General features: G+C 46.8%; 1 protein-coding gene across 4 annotated transcripts in view; it reads right to left on the bottom strand.

Moving 5' to 3' along the window:
* Positions 1 to 18748, bottom strand: part of ZDHHC14 (zDHHC palmitoyltransferase 14) — a 282728-nt gene that overhangs the window by 251494 nt on the left and 12486 nt on the right. The window lies entirely within an intron of this gene.

Raw genomic sequence — 18748 nt, 5'->3', positions numbered from 1 at the left:
TAGATCAATTATTTCCAAAGCGGAGAAGAGGCAGGCAGAGCTGTACCCGATACGCAAGTGTGACCCACTTTACGGCTTTATATAGGTTCACCGCGCAAAGAGCTGACCTGCCTCCTCGCTATACCTTTGAGGGAGCCAAGAAAAGTAAACAGTTTGGAAATATTGAAAATGTGTGCTTGATTATATGCAAAGGAAAAATAAAAATCTCCCAAGGAAACAAGCGTCGTTTGAATGTTACAGACAGGAAGAGGAATTGGAGAGTGAAAAGAAATAGCAAAATGCACACTTTTTTTAAAACTACCGTGTCACCTGCTTTGAGGAGCCCTGTACTCACAGCTTCATCTCCCGAGACCCAGGGCTGCCAACTGTCCCGGCTCGTCACCAGAATCGCCAAGGGACTGAACACGTTGTCTTTGGTATTTTTTCAGGTTAGAAAATTATACCTCCCGTGGAGTTCTTTTGACCACCAACCTCTATTCCATCTTTCTAAAGCCTTTCAGGATTTTATAAAATGGATGTCAGATTTCTGACAAGTTCTTTTCTGATAAGCTTTTCTTCCATGAAGCACATCCTACCTGTTCAATAAAAGCCCTAATATGACCCAGTTACTACTCTTTATTCAATAAGCAGGGCTTCCCTGATAGCTCAGTTGGTAAAAAAAAAAAAAAAAAAAAAAAAAATCCGCCTGCAATGCAGGAGACTCTGCAGGTTCAATTCCTGGGTCAGGAAGATCCTCTGGAGAAGGGACAGGCTACCCACTCCAGTATTCATTGCAGGGATCTGTTCATTCTTCATTTACCACTCTCCTTCCCTTCCCGCCTCTCTAAATTCATCTGAGTGGTGGGTTTTTTAATACTTTCCTATGGTTTTCCAGTAGTCATGTATGGGTATGAGAGTTGGACTATAAAGAAAGCTGAGCGCCGAAGAATTGATGCTTTGGAACTGTGGTGTTGGAGAAGACTCTTGAGAGTCCCTTGGACTGCAAGGAGATCCAACCAGTCCATCCTAAAGGAGATTAGTCCTGAATATTCATTGGAAGGACTGATGCTGAAGCTGAAACTCCAATACTTGGGCCACTTGATGCAAAGAGCTGACTTATTTGAAAAGACCCTGATGCTGGGAAAGACTGAAGTCAGGAGGAGAAGGGGACGACAGAGGATGAGATGGTTGGATGGCATCACTGACTCAATGGACATGAATTTGGGTAATGGACAGGGAGGCCTGGCCTGGCATGCTGCGGTCCATGGGGTCTCAAAGAGTCGGACATGACTGAGCGACTGAACTGAACTGAACTATCTCTTGCAAGGTTCTTTGATAAACTGGCAATAAAGACAACATCAAGAATTTGTCTTGACAACGGTGGAGGCCATTCAGTCATTTTTCCAGAGGAAGAAGGCAAATCCCAGAGAGGCAAAAGGAGCTGGCCATGAGCACACGGGTGGTAGCATCAGGGCCAGCACTGGAACCCAGCACTGTCTCTGTGAACCTCTTATGGTTTCATACCATCGAGTGTCTAAGATCGCTTTAGATTTTATTCTTAGAGAAACAAGCTCAACACTCCACATTCCCTGCCCAGTGCCTGACGTCCCAACTTATGAAGCAATCTCTAGACCTTTTCCTTTATCTTCTTATTCAAGTATAGTTGATTTACAATGTTGTGCTAATTTTCTGCTGTACAGCAGTGACTCAGTTATACACCCACATATATATTCTTTTTCATATTCCTTCCCGTTATGGTTTATCTCAGAAGATTGAACGTGGTTCCCTGTGCTCTACAGTAGGACCTTGTGCTTATCCATTCTAAATGGAACAGTTTGCACCTACTAACCCCCAACTCTGGCTCCATCCCTCCCCTCCCTACTCCCCCCTGGCAACCACAAGACTGTTCTCTGTGTCTGAGTATGTTTCTGTCTCGCAGCAACATGGGTGCAACTAGAGATGATCACCTTTTGAAACAAGAACAAGAAGCACAGCTCAAACTTCTGTCACGTTAAGAAGCCCAGGTCTTCGGTTCCTGGAAATGGATGGGCTGATCAAGGTGGCTGGAAGTTTCTATCCCGGGTGATGACTTTTCCTCACCTGGCCAAATCAGCCCAGGCAAACGAGAGAGCTGGCTCAGTTTCCACTAAGAAGATCCTTGCCCAAAGCATTTAGGGTTGGCTAGCTGCCTCTCTGCAGAACCTGCTGGGAATTCATTCACCAAGCTTCCAGCAGGTGTGAGGGCCATTCAGCCTTGGTCCCGGGTTCATTTAAAGCTCAGCAATGACCCTCACCCCCACCCCTACCGCCTAAACCAGGCTGGCAGGCAACTGAGCTAAAAAACAAAAAAAACTATTGAGTGAAAATGGATGTCTTTAACGTGTTTCTGCTCTCTGCTCCGGTCAGTCTGAAATGGTCCACCACATTCTTCTTTTTCTTACCCCCTCCCCCAGCCCCTTCCTTGGTAAACACTATTAGCACTTAGTACTAAAGGTATAGCTGTAGAGTTTAATTTTGTCTACCGCATCATCGCCGATGTTAAAAGCTACAGGAAATACTGCCCCCAAAAAGCACAGGATAATTTTCTCATATGTAGTTGGGTCTAGGTACTAAATATGAAACACTGTTATCATCATTCAGGCTAAAGTCCAAGGTAAATGTGCCGGGTCAGCGAGGCACATGAGAACGTCATGGGGATTTCAAAGTAAACCTCTGGCCACTGCCAGCTCCATATTTAGAATCTGTCTTCCTCCAAGTCTCCTCTCTCTGACTACACAGAGAAGTCTCCCTCTTCCCAAGACCAAGCCCTCCACCTAGGCTTTGACCCCTCCCATCCTGCCCTCTTGGGGAACCCCACACTGCCAAGTAAACTGACCCTTCCTCTGAGAGTTAATTGGGTTCTTGTAAATGTACTTCAGTCTACTGTTAGAAGAAGAAGAAAAAGCCTTTCAGCCTCACCCCCTTTCAGCTGCTGTTGTTTTTGTTGTTGTTTAGGTGCTCGGTCGCATCCCATCTTATTGCGACCTCATGGACTATAGCTTGCCAGGTTCCTCCGAACGTGGGGTTTCTCCGGCAAGAATATTGGAGTGGGTGGCCATTTCCTTCTCCAGGGGATCTTCCCGACCCAGGGATCGAACCTCTGTCTCCTGCGTTGGCAGGTGGGTTCTTGACCACGGAGTCACCAGGGATGCCCGTTTCCAGCTGCCGACCTCCTGCTAGTCTTCCGTTCGTGGCCAAACTTTTAAAGAGTTGGTTGCTCCATGCCTCCTACTAATTCCTCAGCCCACTCCAGTCTGGACCATCTGTCCATCACAACAGTCCTTGTGAAGGTCACCTCCATGCTACCCAAGGCGGCGGTCCTTTTCAGCACGGCATTCAATTCTGCTGACCACCCCCTCTTCAAAACACTCTCCTCCCCCATGCCTGTCCCATGCCAGCCCCTCCTTATCCTCCACCTCCCTCTCTGCCACATCTCAGTATCTGTGACATCCTCCCCGTCTTGACCTCTCAAATGCCAGGGGGCCTCGCCCTCATTTTAAACTTTCTCCCTAGATACATCACTTCCTGCGTGACACAGGCGACTCACAGGTTAGATAAGAGCATCCCAAGCTCAACCAGTCCAAACGCTCTCTCTCCATCTCTCGCCCTGCCCCCCCCATGCACCCGATGCTGCAAAGCGGGAACCTGGGAGTCATTCACGACCCCCACCCCCACATCCAATCTAAGCACAGCCCCCCCCTTCTCCAAGATGTCCTCACCCCTCACCATCTCCTCTGCCCCACCTGGTCCACGGCCCACCTGGTTTGCCTCAACAGCCTTCTAACTCTCTCCCCCACCCACTCCTGCTCCTCTCAGCAACTCCCACAATCAGACCAGAGTCATCATTGCAAAGTGCCCCAAGGAGAGCTGCCCGCTTCCCAACTTTCCTAGTTAACTCCTCTGGATTCTTCAGACTTCAGCTCCCTGGGGAAGCCTGCCCTGGCCTGGTTCCCTCTCCCTAGCCCCCCTTCCCAACAGGTTAGATGGCCCCATGGTACTCTCCTGACACTGTCTGCTTGGCTTTTGTTGGAGTTCATCACAGCTCTAATTTTACATTTTTTTGTGTGTTTTTGTTAATATCTTTGCCCTTTCCATGGCAGCCTTGAGAAGGGAGTGTCATGGACTAAGGAGAGCCCCAGCTGCTGCCCTTGGACATCCGTCTCGGGGTGCACATGCTGGGGCCACGGCTCCCAGAGACCGCCCCAATCAGTGACTGACAGCAGAGGAAATACTAAGACACACCATTTCCTGGGAGACCTGGGATCCCCTGTCTTCTGATTTTGACTCAAAGACTCTCCAGCAGCTTGGCCAAACCTCTCTAGACCACACAGGATGCTTCTACACAAGTTTTTCTCCTTGTCTCCTTCACTGGGGTCAGATCTGCAGGTCCAAAGACTCTCCCATGTTTCCGGCTTCTTCCCTGTCCCCCCGCCCCAATTAGGGCATTTCGCCTAATAAAATCCAGCCCTGGTGTTCCCTTTGCCTCCACTTCTCCAAGGACACAGACTAACAACACAATCCTCGAACTAGGAGCCCCATGAGTGTAAGGACCTTGCCTGTTTCAGTAGCTAGTTAATTTCCAATGCCTCATGCAATAACTGGAGAAGGAAATGGCAACCCACTCCAGTGTTCTTGCCTTGAGAATCCTATGGACAGAGGAGTCCACGGGGTTGCAAAGAGTCGGACACAACTGAGCAACTAACACATGCAATGATACATACTACATACGTAAAACACATATATGTGAGGGTTCCTAGAATACAAGCATCCAAAACCACTTGTTGACTTCATATCCTTGACTTAGTGCCACATGTGTCTACATAAAACACTGAGTAAACTTTCAAGGCAGTCACTGAGTCAGGGCATGTTCCCACATCACATCACCTGGAGTGGAACCGAATCCGTCTGTCACTTGGTAATGGGAACAGTGCATGAATCTCTATCAATAGTAGAGAAGCACAGAAAGAAATGCTCTGGGAAACCTTCACAGCGTCTTCCACACTCTTGCCCGCTTTCGCCTTCCCTGAGGGCAAGGAATACAATGGGATCTAATAGAAAACTTATAACCCAGAGTGAGCGGACCGTCCATAAGAAACCACCACTGGTGGAACCCAGAATTCAGGCACACTTCTGGAGAAAGAAAAGAATGATTTGTGGGTAGAGAAGAGTTCTGAGGTTCTATGGAGACGTGCTTTAGCCAGAAAAAGACATTTTAGAAAATACAGTGTAGAAGACGCTCCATCACCCACACATCCTTCCCACTAAGTATGTGAATGTGAGAAGTTTTGGGCTGCCTTCTGACTTTAAAGAAATGCTCCAAAAGAGGGATACCTTAAGGAGAATTTTTTTAAAACATCATTCCGAAAGAACATTGTCTATTTCAGGTAATTTTAAAGCTATGAAATAAGAACTCGCCCTCCTCAGGCCAAGTGTCTAAGGTGGTGACTTCACACCCCTGAGTACTGGTAACACTGAATTAGAGAAACTGTAACTGCAAGCACCCATGTCAATCCTAAAGGAACTGGAATATTCATTGAAGGGACTGATGCTGAAGCTGAAGCTCCAATAATTTGGCCACCTTATGTGAAGAGCCGACTCATTGGAAAAGACCCTGATGCTTGGTAAAGACTGAGGGCAGGAGAAGGGGGCAACAGAGGATGAGATGGTTGGATGGCATCACTGACTCAATGGACATGAGTTTGAGCAAACTCCGGGAGATAGTGAAGGACAGGGAAGCCTGGCCTGCTGCAGCCCATGGGGTTGCAAAGAGTCAGACATGACTTAGTGACTTAACAATAACAACAAAGCACCCATGAGACACAGGTGATGGGATATGAAGGTGGGGAGGTGACCATCTGCGCTCTCTCTGCACATAGATCTTTGGCAGCTTCTCATCTCTGTATCTTAGAGCGGTGTCTCCCAGGTGTTAGATGGACAGAGTCCTGACCTGACGGGCAGAGTTACCTGGTTGCCCCTCCCCTCCCAGTGGGATCCCATAACTATCGCTTCTACAGAGATTTAGTGAGTCTCACTCTATACCAGGCACCACCCTTTGCATTTTAACGTTTTCACAGAAGGGGGTTCTCTCCCTCCCTCGTGTACTCTCACCCTCACTTCCAAGACTTTATTCCTGAAGCCTCACTTCAGTCCGTCACACGCTCAGAAGTGTCAGCTAACCTTTTCACTTTGCTGACAATCCCAAACAGCTAACCCGCTGGCGCGCTAAAGCACATAGATCTAGAAGCTGTCATATCTGTACGCTCTGGGGCAAAAAAAAAAAAATCTCATTTTGGTACCTTTTTTCCGAGATCTTCCTTTCCAAGTCTTTATGCTCACTGCTGCTCTCCTTCAAACTGACTCCCAGAGCTTCATGATTCTGCCTGGATGCCAACCTGTGTTATGAACTGGACTCTTTCCCCTCCCAGGTGATCTTGTTCTTACGGCCCTTCATTCTCCAGCTGACCAAAATCACTTAGTTGTATCATCACTTTCACCTGAATTTCAAAGGCAATGATCACTCCAAGCTAAGACATTTCCCACTGCGAAGTGTATTCCATCAAGCAGCCACTGACAACATAGTCAACAAACTTCAGCTCCAAGGCTAATCTTCCTGCCCCCTCATCGCTTTCACACGAATCCACCCATAGCCAACAAGGGCACACACATCCAACGACTGTGGGCCCTAAGCCAGCGGGTGCACATCAGAGGCACCTGGAAAGTTTTTAACTTCTTATTTTGAAATAATTATAGACTCACAAGAAGTTGTAAAAATAGTGCAGAGTACTCAACCTCTTCATTTCTCTTCTTCCTCTTCTTGACCTCCTAAGCTGCGTCTCTCAGATCACGTTTTCTATGTAAGAAAGTACCCATCACCCCACCTGCCCCAATAGAGACAGCTCACAAGGCTGAAGGAAGGCGGTCAGCACAGTACTGTGAGCTGGACTGCAGGCTCTTCTCAGACTGCAACGGTTTTGCATGTACGCATTTATCTGCTGTGTCTTTGCATATGATTTTATGACATTTTATCACATGTATAGATATACCAAGATACAGAACTGTCCTGGCAACACAAGGAAACCCCTCCTATGGCCTGTCACGGTCACTCCCTCTCACCCCGTCCCTAAGCCCCAGCCTGTTCACCTCTACGGTGCTGTCATTTCAAGAATGTTATGTAAATAGCATCATACAGTATATACAACCTCTTAAGACTTTGGAAATAATTCTTCCACCTACTGATAGCTTTTAATAAATAATATCTCCCAAGTTTTATCGCAGCTCTCACTACATCAACCCAAGCCCTAGGATACTGATTCACTAGGTCCAAGGCGAGAGGCAAAAGATGGCATTTAAAAAGCTTCCCATATACACGCTACTACATATAAAATTGGAGGAGGAAATGGCAACCCACTCCAGTAGTCTTGCCTGGAGAATTCCATGGACAGCAGAGCCTAGTGGGCCACAGTCCATGGGGTCACAAAGAGTTGGACACGCCTGAGTGACTAACACGCATAAATAAAATAGAAAACTAATAAAGACCTACTGTATGGCACAGGGAACTCCATTCAATACTCTGTAATGATCTACATGGGAAAGGAATCTAAAAAAGAGCGTATCTATGTATGTGCATGTGTGCTAAGTCACTTCAGTCCTGTTTGACTCTGTGGACTGTAGCCCTCCAGGCTCCTCTCTCCTATGTATAACTAAATCACTTTGTTGTACACCTGAAACGAACATAACACTGTAAATCAACTACACTCCAATAAAAATGAATTTCTAAAAAAGAACAAACTCTGCTCACATTCCCATGGTCAAAACAAGCCTTAAGTTCTGACTTTGGAGGTCTCACAAAGTATAATCCTCTCCCAGGAGGGAAAACAGATTTTTGGTAAATAAAAATGAAATTCACCAGGATTGCCAAGTCAGAATCTAAGAGAAAATAAACATTTAAGTTTCTCCTGGATAAAGACTATCTTTGAAGAAAGCTGAAAAGGCGTAGTCAAAAATATATATAAGTGGAAAACACAGAAGAAAAAAAAAAGTTTCCCAGGAATTTTTATCAATTGTGGTTCTATGAGCCACTGACCTGGCCTATTTCTTACTGCTCATGGTGTTAAAGAAGGAGTCAAGTATCCTGCTAAAGGCAGATAACATTTCATCCATCGCTTCCTTCACCTGCCATACCACACAGCTCTTCCAAGAGAACTGGACTCATCTGATAGACTACTTCCTTACTCTCTGTTACTTCAGAGCCTGTTCTTTCTAAAGTGAAGTGAAAGTGAAAGTGTCTGGCTCTGCGACCCCATGGATGTTGCCCACCAGGCTCCTCTGTCCATGGGATTCTCCAGGCCAGGATACTGGAGTGGGTTGCCATTTCCTTCTCCAGGGGATCGTCCTGACCCAGGGATCAAACCTGGGTCTCCCACATTGCAGGCAGATTCTTTACCATCTGAGCCACCAGGGAAGCCTTTCTAAGGTGTCTCATAATTGAGTTTGCGATGTGATTTTTTAAAATTATTTTTAGCTCCAGAGTCTGCAAACTTAAATTCTTACTTTTTCACTCAGAAATCTTTTTTTTTCAAATACGCTGTAACAAACCCAGCCAGTTTTACTAGACAAGTATATTCCCCACACCCAAATAACACTAAAATGACGTGGTACACTCTGCCCTTCTGTGTTTTCCCACCTTCAGTGGAAAGTGATTACACAGGAAGCACGACATATTTCTTGACTGCAGCTTGGCTGACCTTTGGGACCCAGAGGATCCCAAACCAGAAATGAAAACCAGATGCCATCGGGCTGGGCAGGCTCCCAGCCACAAACAGAAGCCGCTGGGGACATGCTGACAAGCCAGGCCCGCTCCCAGGAGGCACTGGCCACCTCTTAGGACAGCAGCCAGGCGAGGGGGAGAAAACCTGTCCGCTGGGAGGCCACCACACCCTTAGAGGAATCAGGAACCACAGAGAAACGCTCTCCTAGGATGATGGTGGCAGTGAAGGGAAAGAAGCAATGAGCAGGCTGAGGGTCATTCATTTGCTCAACCACTTCCATGGATTCTGGAGTCTCCCCACCAGCCAGAGGCGTGGTGTCTTCTGTCACCCGCTGTGTTCTAGCGCTAGGCTTGTGTAGCCACTCCATCAGCATCCATGGAGGAAGGCATTTACTAAAAGAGTGGCTGGGCTCACCACGAACTCCTGGGCGGAAGAGAGAAGGTCACCTCGGAGCACAGGACCTGCATTATCCATGCTGGGAAGAGTGAAGGGCAGCCACAGGGGAGGGTGACCTGCGGCTGCCTGGCCCCCAGGAGGCAGCATCCAATCAGAGCTTCCAAAACCAGAAGGCTGAGGAGCTGTGGCATCAATGCCCCAGAGGGCCCGCCTCCTGTCCCACCCAGTCCGGCCTCAGAAGGTGCCACCCACTGCCACCCTGTGAATTCAACACAGCCACTTCCCCAGACACAGAGGTAGGAAGAACAGTTTGCCTCTTCTTCCTCAGTCACAGAAGGTCAAGCAGGGCACACAGAAGCTCAGATCAGACTCATTTCCCAATCGCCTTTGCAGGTAGGTAGGACCTGATGACCAGGATGTGGCAGATGGAATGTGAGAGGGGAGGCCATGCAGCAGCTCTAAAGGAGTCAGCTGGGGGTCCCTCTTGGCCCCTTCTCCTTCTTCTTCTCTTTTCCATCCTGGTGTCTGGAACTCAGATGCAATTGCTGGAGCCCTGGCATCCATCTTGATCACAGGAACAAAGGTCGCATCCCAGGAAATAAGGAAAGGACAAGAGGGAGGAGCCTGAGTCTCTGCAGACCTTGTGGAACAGAGCTGCCTTGCCTGCACTGCTGACCTCTAACATTTTATGTGGGAGAAAAATAAACGTTTATCTTGATTAAGTCAGTTATTTGGGGATGTTTTCTATTATCCACAACAAGCCTAATCCTAGCTAAAAACTGATGTATAAAACAGACATATCCCCTACATATAAGATCCAGCCAACAAAATGACCTCTTTTAAAGATTTATCATCATTAATATATCTGGCTCCTTCTTGGGTCCAGTTCTACATTTGGCCTTTATCATTTCTTGAGGAAAGACTCTCATATTTCCTAGCCACATGACGACAATACTTACAAGAGCACAGAGCACTCAGAGAAAAACAACCTGCTTCCTGATTATTTGATTTCTGAGAAGTAGATGGTGAGTTTACTTAGCCTAGCAATCCACCCAATCAAAGTTTATTTAGTTCCAAGTTCACATGCCATCCTAATCAACTCGAAATAAATATGGAACATGGAGCCAGGCAAACAAGAAGTGCTTGTCCCATCAGACTAATTAAATGAACACATAAGTACCCAGGTCTGCCCTTCTTGAAAGTACACCACTTTTATTATAATCATGTGGCCAAAGCACTGGGAGTTCATTTTTTTTTTTTTTTTTTGCTTTTACTTTGAGGCTGAGGCAGCTTCTGTGTCCTCTCCGATGAAAAGTGGCTTGGTCTGAGCAGTCTAAAACAATTATTTGGAGAATTTAATTTCATAATGGGAAGAACACCAAGAGTGAGTTTTCCTTCTAAGGGATGGCTGGGAAGTTTCCTTGCAGCCAATAAATTTTGGCTTAACAAAGGGAAATCAGGCCAGCAAAACCTAGGGAGAATATGACATGCCTGGGACCTTCACCCAAATGACAACCGTACCGTGGGGTGGAGAGTTTCCCATCCAGACATCACCTCTGGGATGCTGCTTGTACTCACCAGCGAGGCATGAAATGGGGAGGAAAGGCACCACCCCCGTACCAGACACGCGCAGCCTTGTACAGCCAACACGGGGCAGGGAAGGGGTTAAGTCCACAAAGGAGGAGAGCAGGTCTGCAGGCCCACGGCCTACACCCACATCCTGCTTCTGCCACTGACTAGATGGGTGTCTCTGAGCTAACTGCCCACTGTCTCTGAGCCAAGGGAACTGTCTTCATCATAGGGCCACTGGTTGGAAGGACTAGTGATAGGTATCCAAATTCCCAGGGGCTTCCCAGGTGGCGCTAATCATTAAGAATCCGCCTGCCAATGCAGGAGACACAGAAGACACATGTTCGATCCCTGGGTCAGGAAGATCCCCTGGAGGAGGACATGGCAACCCACTCCAGTATTCTTGCCTGGGAAATCCCATGGACAGAGGAGCCTGGCGGGTTGCAGAGGAGCCATGGGGTTGCAAAGAGTCAGACATGACTTAGCGACTGAGCATGCACACATCCTAATTCCTGGCCCATCATGGGTACCTCTTATATTTACAGAAATATTATTATATATCCAGGGCATTCCTAATCCAAGGTTTGAAAATGGTCCTTAAATGAAAAGCCAATGCATGCATTAATGACGGATACCTGGATGTTCAACAAGCAGGACTCTATCTTCCTTTTTCCTGCCTCCCTTTCTGACCTGCAGATAGGCACAGGCTTTTCTGCACTTCAGGCTGGTAGGTCAGTAAGGACTCAGCATTACCGAAGAAATGGAGGAAGAGAAGACTAGAGAGAAATGAAGGAGGGCTACCTGTTCAGTTGTACAGCTTGGGCACTGAACAAAAGCATTACAATTAAGGGGCACTATTTACACTGTAGACATCACAGAGTTATAGCTTTATTTTCATAATTTTCCAGCATAGAAATGTCTTTGTTTTAATAAAAAATATTTACATAGTGATAATTTTCTGACAGCTGGAAATAAATCACCTTGAAGGAATGACTTTTTCCAATTTACACAAAGGTACCATATAAGAGAAGAGAAGGCAATGGCACCCCACTCCAGTACTCTTGCCTAGGAAACCCCATGGATGGAGAGGCCTGGTAGGCTGCAGTCTATGGGGTCGCTAAGAGTCGGACACGAATGAGCGACTTCACTTTCACTTTTCCCTTTCATGTATTGGAGAAGGAAATGGCAACCCACTCCAGTGTTCTTGCCTGGAGAATCCCAGGGACGGGGGAGCCTGGTGGGCTGCCATCTATGGGGTCGCACAGAGTCGGGCACAACTGAAGCAACTTAGCAGCAACCATGTAAGTGATGGAGCAATCAGGATGCTGTTTGGGAAATCTCTGGCTTAAACAGATATTCCTTCTGAGTCTAGGACTATGACCTCTACTAACACAACAAGCCAAATTCCATCCAATTTCTGGCACTACACTTTTCTGAAATCATACTCAACCAAAGGCATATCAATTCAATGTCCTGGTCTATCAATACCATAAACGCAACATAATAATCAGGACCCCACTTACAGCAAAACCTGCGGACACATCACAGGGTCAGGAATGGCCAAACAGACACATGGGACCCTGCAACTCTGGCTGGAATCCTTTCAACCTACTTCCTCTTCCTTTGTGCTTCTCAGCGCCCTTCCCTCCTGAGTCAAACAACACCATCCCTCACCATCCCCCAAAGTAGCTTCCTATTCAGAGCCCCAGGCCCGGTAAGAAAGTGACAAGTGAACACACACTCTGGAGGTGGCATAATACAAATGTAAGGTATTACCGCTCCCCTTGGGAATTAATATTTAAGAGTGTTCCCGCAAAAGGACAAGACTTAATTCAACAAATGATGCCAACGGTGGCATATTACAAATAGATAAGTGAACAAAGAGGAAAAGATTGAGGTCACAGCGGGGTGGGCTGGGGAATAATTATCCCGAATTCTCAATTGATACTCCATACTGAATTATTACAAAATCATGACAAAATTTCTTTTACCAATGCTTTATTTTTCAGATCAGTCATTATGTCTAAACACTGAACCACAGCCTCACTTGTAAAGTGAAACCACTGCTAGCCTGTTATGATAAAAAAAAAAAAAAATTTCTATTTGAGTAAATCATTGCTCAAAATTCAGTTCTTTATGCAAATATGTAGTGGAGTTATTAAAAACACAACATACTTTCTAAATCATCATCATACATACACTTGGTCAGGTTTATTGGTCAAATTTCCACATCCCAGATGAGGAAAAAACATTAAAAACCTTTTTTGAACCTACTTAGGTGTTGCACAGGATCTTGGTGATACAAAAATATTCCCAGATGGGTGTCTCTCCTTGTTTCACATTTCTGGAGTCAGACCCTGAGATAAAATATTCCTGAGCTACTTGGAATATTTTTTTTAATTACCCAGGAAAATATATGAAACAGAGGAGAGAAAGCTTTGTTGCTCTTCACACACCAAAGCTGAACGCCACCACCTCTGAAGGCATGTGGGGAAGAATGCACGGCATGGGCTGACTTAGGAGAATTTTTTTTCACCCACTGTTTCTAATGTACTTGTGTACATCTTTTTCCTGAAATGCCAGTAGTGCATAAAGAATTTACTCATGAGCTCTTAACACCCAAGGAGAAAAATCTATCAATGGCTAAAGAGCGTATGAGGAAGGAGGCGAAATATGAACAAGCAAACTAAAAAGGTACCTATTTTCACAATTTTTCTGTAAGTCTAAAAACGCACTAAAATTAAAAGTTTATTTTAAAACAAGTCATCTGTGGCAGTGAGTTAAGAACAGTGCTTAAAAGCTCCAGAAATGTTTTCTCCGCCAATCACCGCCAGAGGCTATCACTACACCACGTTTAGAGGGAAAAACTGAGGTTTCAGACAGCTGTGCTTTTTTCTTTTTTAATCTTTTGGCAAAAAAAAAAAAAATCTTTTGGCAGCACCTGTGGGATCTTAGTTCTACCACCAGGGATTGAACCCTTGTCTCCCCTGTGTTGACAGTGCAGAGTCTTAACCACTGAGCCACCAGGGAAGTCCCAAACAGCTGCACTTTGGAGAGAAATGTGGAAAGAGACTCAATAAAGCAACTCACAATATCTACTCATAGTCTACTTCTGTCAGTAGCAGGATGTCTTCAGAAAGCAAAGAGTATTGAATCATTGCTGGACTAAAGCAGATTAGGACACAAACTCCTCGACCCTACACCTCGGCCCAAAACAGCCATCTGCCAACAGGCTCCAATGACCAGTGGTGGCTTAATCTGTTTTCTCATCTGTAAAATAGGACTGATAACAGCAGCGAGCGTCTGGGTCGTGTGAGGATCAAGCAAGATAAAGCACAAAAGCCCTTCATGGGCACCTGGCACTGACAGGCAGCACCCCCATGCCGCACCGGGAACCAGTCTCACCCTGTACCGGGCATCCGTCTGGGCGCCGGTTGCTGCTGGGCTCCGCTGGTCTAGCAGGAGCCCAGGGTCTGCAGCCCCGCAGCGGGCGAGCCGCCCTTGGCCACCTCGCCTTCTCCCCGACCCACTTTGGTGGCTCAGAGCGTGTGTGTTATGGTGCCACGTTAGCTAATGAGATCATACTTGCTAAACTAAGCTAAGCTAATGAGCTCTGCTTAGCTAATCAGCTCCTGAGAAATGAGCTTTCTTTTCTGATGAATAGACAGCATCCAAAGCTAATTCCTACGTCGGGTGTTTGAAAGTGGGAATGCGTTCTCCCACAGAAATAACGTGATAAATGAAGGCAGAGTTCTCGGGCCAGCCGTTTGCAATGCTTAAGGGAACAACAGTGCAGGAGTTTTGGGTCCTAGGAGTCTTGAGTGCTTGGGTCAGGGAAGAAAGAAACAGGCTTCCTCACAGGTTGCACGCGTGCCACGTCGCTTCAGTCGTGTCCGACTCTTTGAGACCCTACAGAGTATACCCGCCAGGCTCCTCTGTCCATGGGGGTTCTCCAGGCAAGAATACTGGAGTGGGTTGCCATGCCCTTCTCCAGGGGATCTTCCTGACCCAGGGATGGAACCCACGTTTCCTGTGTCTCCTGCGCTGTCAGGCGGGTTCCTGCCCTAGAGCCACCTTCAAGCCACTTCCCAGCCACCTGGGAAGGCCTGTTCACAGGCTGGTAAGGTTTTAAAACAATGGAAGAAAAAAATAAAGGAACACCAGTAACTATTTCATTCTAATCCAACTAAATGACCGCAAGTTTCACAAAATGTATTCTTTGGTTCATCGCCTAGAAGGTTATTTACTTTCATCACAGATTGTGAAACAGCAAAATGGTATTTGCTAGAAGGGACAAGACAAAGAAATTGTGTTAAAAACCCCTCTCCCATCCAAGAGTGCTTATTAGGAACTGATTTTGCATTTTCTTGGATGTGCTTAGACTTTAATGAAAGCAGGTGCTCTAAAATAAAGCCAACTCTGTGAACTCAGGTGAAGGTGAACGTAATTTTTTATTGTGAAATGCAACAGATACAGTTCAGAAGGCAATAGCATGTACTGGTCTGAGAATGTTAATACCTTCAAATGAGGGATGAAATAGCAGCTCACTCATCACTTTTCCCAAGGAAGAAATACAAGCTTAAAGCAAGAAATTCTCAGGACTTCACTGGCGGTCCAGCGGTTAAGACTTCACCTTCCAATGCAAGGAGTGCGGGTTCGCACCCCAGTCAGGGAGCTAAGATTCCCACATGCCTCATGGCCAAAAATATCAAAACATAAAACAGAAGTAACATTGTAATAAATTAAATCAAGACTTTTAAAAAATGGTCCACATCAAAAAAAATTGTTTTTTTTTTAATTTTCAAAAGGATTTCACCTTGAAGACAAGATCTGTTGACAGTTACAAGGATGAAGAAAATCACACTTTCTCTCACTACCTCCCTTACCTCAAGAAGGGATGACGGGCAGGGGAGGCCTAGGTTGGCAATCAGAAGACATACATTCTCACCCTGCCTCTGCTGTTAGGCCTCTGTGTTACCCTGAATAAGTCGTCTAGTCTCCCAGGCCTTAGTTTTCTCATCTGCAAAATGGGGAGATAAAACAGTTCTACTTTACAAAACCAGAAGTAAAAGAAAAGGATTCCCAGATGCAGTGAGTAAAATTCTAGAATACAGTTTGCCAAGAGATTGACCAGAGTTAACAGGAATCATGGGAAAAGCATTATTTTGAAAAGTATTTGTGTTTACATATTTCTGTGCTTCTAAAAATAGTCTTTAGAAGTCCATTACTTGAAACACCAACATTTCTATCTTTGACCTCTACGTCTAAATGCTGGATTACTGATGTTCCTGCAACACCACTTGCAGAAAGCCTTCAGCATCTGACACATCAATAATGAAGGTGGTTGATGCCAACACTCCACGCCTGGATGGGAACCTGGAAACAGATGTCAGAAGCTTGGAAAGGCAGGTTTCAGCTGGCCCATCCACCCAAGGACATTATCGTTTTCATGCAGCTCCGGAGGCACTGACTTGGTGCCTGCCGTGTGCCACCCAGCAGTCCAGAGGCGCGGAAACAGAGGGGCTGGCAGTGGGCCAGCTGAATGCTCATCCAGCTCACAGTTCTCAGGAAGGGAGCACCTCACCTGCCAGACACGGGAAGAATCACCATTCGGGCCGTCGGGAAGGCCTGGGGAGGGATGTGGACATGAGTAAGAGCAGGAAAGATGAGTTGCAGGTGGCTTCACCGGGCAAGGTTGCAAGAGGGAGGAAGTCAGATGGAGGGCACAGTGGGGGTTGAAAACAGGAGGCCTGGGGACAGCATGTGGAGGGTGCTAGGCTGTGGGTCATGGAATCTATTCAGTGGGTCAAGAGGCATTTTTAAGTGAAATATCCTAGAAAAAAACAACATACATAAGGTTCCCTGCGCATGGTTAGAGAAGGGCAGCTTTGTAGAATTTTCATCTCTGCTTGGGAGTGTGTCCTGGATCTCAGGGACGTACTGCTTGGGGTAGGTCACCCTCTTAAAGTCTGAAAAAGCAGCCGCTCGGTGCAGAAGGAACACTCAGGCCCCACCGCCTCCCGGGTGGGTGGGCGCACGGTTGGGGGCACGGTTGGGGGCAGCAGAACCGAAGACAAGGAGCTGGGGAAAGCCCAGGGAGGCCTGCAGGGCTGTGCTGTGTCGGGCTCCACCCCACCACTCTCCAGGGCGAGGCTCTCTCCAGAAAATCACACAGGTTCCTTAAGTGTCATTATGTTGATCAGTGTATTAGACCAGACCCTTCAAGTAAAGCCATTTTTTCTCTGGAGGCTGAATTAACCCGTGGATACTGAGAAAGTGAGCAGGCTATTTGTCAAACCTGCACTTTCTGTTAATCACACAGATACACAAGCAAAGCTTTGCCTCTCTTTCCTTGTGCTGGTCCATGGAGATGCAAACAGCGGCCTTATTGACAATGGAATCACTCTAACTACAAAATGCCTTTCTCTAAACAAATAGAAAAAAAAAAAGGAAAATAAATAAGAATGGCGATATTTGTTCTAAAGAAGAAATAGTTTCACTGGATACAATGTACTGTGTTCCAATAAAATAACTCCACAGTCTTCCTGACTCAGAACAGACAGTACTTCTTCCTAGCCTTTTTCTAGAGCATCACTAATTACTGCCATTGTCCTGTCTTAGGTAGACGGAGGGGAGGAAAACAATGGAATATTTAAAAATCTTCTTTGGGGGAGACAGGTCTTTGATGCACCGAGAAAGAAATTGAGTTATGAGTCAAGTTCAGCCTGGTTTCTAGCATCATTACCCTTTTCTATCCCCAAACCCAGGCTGGCCCTTAGACGCAGACCCAGAGGGGTCAGAGCAGAAGCCCCACCACTGGGGGCTCTCCCCTCTGCCAGGAGGCTGCTACTCTACCCTGACACCATGTCCAGTGCTAGAAACACATCCCCACCTTGGTCTTGTCGGGTTCTCTGTGCTCGAATCCTCAAGAACAAGAGCGTCTCCTAGCACTTACGGCCCCACCCAGCCCCCCAGGCACCACACTTCTCACTGAACCTCAGCCTTGAGCCTGAGACCCTGCCCTTCACTGACACACCTCTCTGTCTCCAAACAAGATTGAATCTCTGGGCCACCCTGATCCTGCCTGCTGCCTGTTAGGCTGGATTCCCTCTTTCTCCCCACGGCTGGTTTGTCCACAAAGCCTGGGGCATCCCTCCGGGCGGCTGAGCTATCAGCAGGACTCAGTTGTGCCTAACTGAAGTGGATGCTGTCATCAGGCAGATAGATAATCGCCCTCCCCTCCTAGGCCCACCCTACTATCTATTCTTTCAGGAGAGAAGTACCCATGCCCCCAGCTGCTGGGGATGTTGGCATCTGCCAGCTTTAAGCGAGTCTCTCTCAGGAAACCACCGGAGGACGTGTCCCCTTCCTGGGGCAGTCAACATCTAACACTGGTTAATTGTTGCTGTTCAGTCGCTAAGTCGTGTCCAACTCTTTGAGACCCCATGGACTGCAGCAGGCCAGGCTTCCCTGTCCTTCACTATCTCCCAGAGCTTGCTCAAACTCATGTCCATTGAGTCGGTGATGCCATCCCACCATCTCATCCTCTGCCATCCCCTTCTCCTCCTGCCTTCAATGTAGAGGTATAAAAGCCTATTCCCTCGGCCAGAAAGATGGGCCACAGACTTGACAGTGACTTTGTCTACCTGGCGTTGCTCCCTTTGCCCCCTTACAGGTGCTGATCCGAGAGTGTTCTCTGCTAAATGCTCTACAGGCAAACCTGACTTAGAGTCGGCTTCCCTGGGGACCCTACCTGTGATGTTAACCAGGTGAGTCAAGTTCAGTCCGTCCCTGAGATACTCTGCCTCATCTCATTTGGAATTCTGCGGAATTCTGCAAATAGTCAAAGGGTCCACTTTGTGTACCCATTTTATGATGTCTAATTAACAAGCCCTTCTTTGAGGGTGTATAAAAATCTTCAGCATTTCAAGTCCAGTTTAATATGGAAATGATAAGGATTGAGGGTGTAGCAGACAGAATAACAGCCATCCAAAGAC

The sequence above is a fragment of the Giraffa tippelskirchi genome, chromosome 9 (genome assembly GCF_054371585.1).
Source record: "Giraffa tippelskirchi isolate mGirTip1 chromosome 9, T2T-mGirTip1v1.2.pri, whole genome shotgun sequence".
Lineage (NCBI taxonomy): Eukaryota > Metazoa > Chordata > Mammalia > Artiodactyla > Giraffidae > Giraffa > Giraffa tippelskirchi.
Note: the sequence above shows the minus strand (reverse complement) of the source record. Positions and strands in the feature narration are given on the sequence as shown.